The sequence below is a fragment of the Capricornis sumatraensis genome, chromosome X, assembly GCF_032405125.1.
Source record: "Capricornis sumatraensis isolate serow.1 chromosome X, serow.2, whole genome shotgun sequence".
NCBI lineage: Eukaryota > Metazoa > Chordata > Mammalia > Artiodactyla > Bovidae > Capricornis > Capricornis sumatraensis.
The window spans coordinates 74,226,312-74,232,311 of NC_091092.1; positions in this window are offsets into that span (position 1 = coordinate 74,226,312).

Genomic DNA, 6,000 nt, shown 5'->3' on the forward strand with positions numbered 1-6,000 from the left:
AGTTCAAAAGCATCAATTCTTCAGTGCTCAGCTTTCTTTACAGTCCAACTCTCACACCCATACATGAGCACTGGAAAAACCATAGCCTTGACTAGATGGACCTTTGTTGACAAAGTAATGTCTCTGCTTTTTAATATGCTGTCTAGGTTGGTCATAACTTTCCTTCCAAGGAGTGTCTTTTAATCTCATGGCTGCAATCACCATCTGCAGTGATTTTGGAGCCCGAGAAGATAAAGTATGTCACTGTTTCCACTGTTTCCACATCTACTTGCCATGAAGTGATGGGACCGGACACCATGATCTTAGTTTTCTGAATATAGAGCTTTAAGCCAACATTTTCACTCTCCTCTTTCACTTTCATCAAGAGGCTCTTTAGTTCTTCTTCACTTTCTGCCATAAGGGTGGTGTCATCTGCATATCTGAAGTTATTGATATTTCTCCTGGCAATCTTGATTCCAGCTTGTGATTCCTCCAGCCCAGCGTTTCTCTTGATGTGCTCTCCATGTAAGTTAAATAAGCACATTGATAATATACAGCCTTGACGTACACCTTTTCCTATTTGGAACCAGTCTGTTGTTCCATGTCCAGTTCTAACTGTTGCTTCCTGACCTGCATACAGATTTCTCAAGAGGCAGGTTAGGTGGTCTGGTATTCCCATCTCTTTCAGAATTTTCCACAATTTATGTGATCCACAGTCAAAGGCTTTGGCATAGTCAATAAAGCAGAAATAGATGTTTTTCTGGAACTCTCTTGCTTTTTCAATGATTCAGCAGATCGTGGCAATTTAATTTCTGGTTCCTCTGCCTTTTCTAAGACCAGCTTGAACATCTGGAAGTTCACTGTTCCTATATTGTTGAAGCCTGGTTTGGAGAATTTTAAGGATCACTTTGCTAGCGTGTGAGATGAGTGCAATTATGCGGTAGTTTGAGCATTCTTTGGCATTGTCTTTGTTTGGGATTGGAATGAAAACTGACCTTTTCCAGTCCTGTGGCCACTGCTGAGTTTTCCAAATCTGCTGGCATATTGAGTGCAGCAGTTTCACAGCACCATCTTTCAGGATTTGAAATAGCTCAACTGGAATTCCATCACCTCCACTAGCTTTGTTCATAGTGATGCTTTCTAAGGCCCACTTGACTTCACATTCCAGGATGTCTGGCTCTAGGTGAGTGATCACACCATCGTGATTATCGTGGTCGTGAAGATCTTTTTTGTATAGATCTTCTGTGTATTCTTGCCACCTCTTCTTAATATCTTCTGCTTCTGTTAGGTCCCTAACATTTCTGTCCTGTATTGTGCCCATGTTTGTATGAAATGTTCCCTTGGTATCTCTAATTTTCTTGAAGAGATCTCTAGTCTTTCCCATTCTATTGTTTTCCTCTATTACTTTGCATTGATCACTGAGGAAGTCTTTCTTATCTCTCCTTGCTATTTATATTCTTTGGAACTGTGCATTCAAATGGGTATATCTTTCCTTTTCTCCTTTGCTTTTCACTTCCCTTCTTTTCACAGCTATTTGTAAGGCCTCCTCAGATAGCCATTTTGCTTTTTTGCATTTCTTTTTCTTTGGGGATTTTCTTGCTCCCTGTCTCCTGTACAATGTCATGAACCTCTGTCCATAGTTCATCAGGCACTCTATCTATCAGATCTAGTCCCTTAAATCTATTTCTCACTTCCACTGTATAGTCATAAGGGATTTGATTTAGGTCATACCTGAATGATCTAGTGATTATCTCTACTTTATTCAATTTAAGTCTGAATTTGGCAATAAGGAGTTCATGATCTGAGCCACAGTCAGCTCCCATTCTTATCTTTGCTGACTTTATAGAGCTTCTCCAACTTTGGCTGCAAAAATATAATCAATCTGATTTCGGTGTTGACCATCTGGTGCTGTCCATGTGTATTGTCTTCTCTTGTGTTGTTGGAAGAGGGTGTTTGCTATGACCAGTGCCTTCTGTTGACAGAACTCTATTAGCCTTTGCCCTACTTCATTCTGTACTCCAAGGCCAAAATTGCCTGTTACTCCAGGTGTTTCTTGACTTCCTCCTTTTGCATTCCAGCCCCCTATCATGAAAAGGACATCTTTTTTGGGTGTTAGTTCTAAAAAGTCTTGTAGGTCTTCATAGAACCATTCAAATTCAGCTTCTTCAGCATTACTGGTCGAGGCATAGACTTGGATTACCGTGATATTGAATGGTTTTGCCTTGGAAATGAACAGAGATCATTCTGTCATTTTTGAGATAGCATCCAAGTACTGCACTTTGGACTCTTTTGTTGACTATGATGGTACTCCATTTCTTCTAAGGGATTCCTGCCCACGGTAGTAGATATAATGGTCATCTGAGTTAAATTCACCCTTTCCAGTCCATCTTAGTTTGCTGATTCCTAGAATGTCTACATTCACTCTTGCCATCTCTTGTTTGACCACTTCCAATTTGCCTTTATTCATGGACCTGACATTCCAGGTTCCTATGCAATATTGCTCTTTACACCATTGAACCTTGCTTCTATCACCAGTCCCATCCACAACTGGGTATTGTTTTTGCTTTGATTCCATCCTTTCATTCTTTTTGGAGTTATTTCTCCACTGATCTCCAATAGCATATTGGGCACCTACCAACCTGGGAAGTTCACCTTTCAGTGTCATATCTTTTTGCCTTTCCATATTGTTTATGGGGTTCTCGAGGCAAGAATACTGAAGTGGGTTGCCATTCCCTTCTCCAGTGAACCATATTCTGTCAGACCTCACCACCATGACCTGTCCATCTTGGGTGGCCCCACATGTCATGGCTTAGTTTCTTTGAGTTAGAGAAGGCTGTGTTCTGTGTGATCAGATTGGCCTGTTGTCTGTGATTGTGGTTTCAGTCTGTCTGCCCTCTGATGCCCTCTCTCAGTGCCTACCATCTTACTTGGGTTTCTCTTACCTGGGATGTGGGGTATCTCTTCACGGTTGCTCCAGTAAAGCCTTCTCTTTTACTTAGCAATATATCATGGGCAACCTTCCAAGTCAATATTCCTTGTTCTTTACAATGACTTCATAGTAGTCCATAGTGTAGTTAGACTGTAATTTATGTAACTAGTTCCCTATCAGTGGACATTTTGCTTGTTGCTATTACATATAATATTGCAGCAAACACCTTTACACAGTACACTGTTGCAGTTTAGTCACTAAATCATGTCTGACTATTTTGCAACCCCATGGAATGTAGCCTGCCAGGCTCCTCTGTCCATGGGATTTTCTAGACAAGAATACTAGAGTAGATTGCCATTTCCTTCTCCATGCCTATACATACTGGCACTTTAATTTCTGAGAGTTAAATGATCACAAGTGAGATTTCCAGCCCAAGGGGCATGTGAATTTTTCAGCTTTAATAAATACATGTAGAGGACTTCCCATTAAATATGACAGACTAAATCTATGTTTATCATCTCTTTTAAAACTGCAACAAAATGAAAGAGAATGGACTTTTTAAGGAGTATAAACACACAAAGACAAATAGGACAGGAATGAAGACAGCAACAGACAAGATATGCCTACACATTTTTGAAAGATGCAAAGCAGATTCATGTTAGCTCAACTGAAAGAGCTGAAGAGCAGGTGCTTCTAGGTGGCAGATGCAAAATGAGAAGCAAGACAATTCATGCAGCAGAATGTCTGCAAAGCCCAGCAACTGGAAACACCAATGACCAAAAAAGGCAGAAGTGTGTCAAGAGGCTGAAAACAGAGGGTTTAGTTGCATGTGTGTGAGAAATGTGGTTAGACCAGTCTTAGATCCCTTCCCTCACCCTGCTCTGCCAGGAAAATACTTTTTACCTACTCTGGCAGAAGACTGAAAATTTGTTTAATCCACAGGAGACCCAGAGCCAGACACCTCAGGTAGAGTGAAAGATAGGAAACGGTGTCATACTGAATATAGAGGTACTAAATGAAAGGCTACAATAAGACTATTTTCCCTCTCCTCCCCTCAAATACCTTGGTTCCAAAGCAGTCAAGCATATATTTTTCAGACAGAAAATTGAAGAATTCTTCCCTGAAGAAATTAAAACTGTTATCTGAGAAAAGACCTATAAATATTGTCATTTTGGGGTCATGATTGAGCTATCCATTCTCACTCAATAATAGAGTGAAGATCGCTAGTTGACAAGTCCTATTCTTATACAAAGACCTTCTATATGAAAGATAAAGAACAAAACAAATCAAACGAAACAGTAAAATGAAGAGATCAAAAGAAAATTTTTTTTACTATACTCAGATATAAAATATTATAACCATGAAATAAAAGTAAGATACTGAAAAAACACAGAAAACCAAAGAGAAGTCATAGAGATATTCTAATTTTCTTATGATACCTTTTATAGCTTACTTTTTACATGCCTGTCTCAAATTCTATGAATTTTTTGTGCATGGTACAAGGAGAGGATCAGAATCTATTTCTTTATAAATTGATAGCTGTCCCAATATCATTTATTAAATAATTCATATAGCTAGACCTTTGTTCACATTATTTCTTTTGGATAAAAACATAAGTGAAACTATTGGCTTTAAGGGGAAGAACAATTTTGAAATATACTGTTGAATTTTTCTCCAGAGAAATTGTACCAGTTCTCTTTCCTTGAGCAGTATGAGTGTTTCCGACATCCATGTCAACATTCAATATTCTTATATTCAATAATTTTATGAGCCAACAATGGTATTCTTTTATTTAATATTTTTATCCTATTTTGTTTTTTCTTCCAGTTTCATTAAGATATAAGTGATATAAGTCACTGTATAAGTGCAAGGTGTGAAACATAATGATTTGATTTACATACATCATGAAATGATTATTAGAATAAGTTTAGTGAATATCAGTCATCTCATATATTTAAAATATTTAAAAATAGAAAAAAAATATATGTATTTCCCTGTCATGAGAACTCTTAGGATTTACTCTCTTAACATTCACATAAAACGTTCAGCAGTGTTAATTGTATTTATTGTGTTGTACATTATATTCCTGTACATTTATCTTGTAACTGGAGATTTGTACCTTTTGACTGCCTTCATCCAATCCCCCTCCTCCTACCCCAACCTCTGGTAATCACAAATCTGATCTCTTTTTCTATGAGTTTGCTTGTTTCTTTTTCAGGTATAATTGACTTACACCATTGTGTTAGTTTTTGTGACCCCATGGACTATAGCCCATTAGTCTCCTCTGTCCACGGAATTCTCCAGGCAAGAATACTGGAGTGGGTAGCCACTCCCTTCTCCAGGGGATCTTCCCAACCCAGGGATCAGACCTGGGTCTCCTGCATTTCAGGCAGGTTCTTTATCATCTGAGCCATGAGTGAAGCCCTGTTACACAACATAGTGATTTGATATTTCTATATGTTGCAAAAGTGACACCATGATAAGTCTAGTTACAATATGTCACCATACAAAGTATTACATAGTTATTGACTATATTCCCCACACTGTACATTTCATACCCATGATTCATGTATTTTGCAACTGGTAGTTTGTACCTGTTAATCTGCATCACCCATTTCTTTCCTCTCCTCACCCTCTTCTTCTCTGGCAACCACATATGTGTTCTCTATATCTATAACTGTTGCTGTTTTACTATGTTTATCTGTTTTGTCTTTTACATTTCATATATAACTGAAATCATACAACATTTGTCTTTTTCTGTCTGACTGATTTCACTTGGCATAATACCCTTTAGGTCCATCCATGTTGTCACAAATGACACAATTTCATTCATTTATTATGGCTGAGTAAAATTCATATATATATATATATACACACACATATATATGTATATATATACACATATATATACCACAACTTCCTTATCCATTAGACTATATATGAGTATTTACATTGCTTTCATATCTTAGTTATTGTAAATATTGCTTCAGTAAACTTTGGAGTGCATGTATCTTTTCTTTTTTAATTAATTAATTTATTTTAATTGGAGGCTAATTACAATATTCTAGTGGTTTTCGCCATACATTGACATG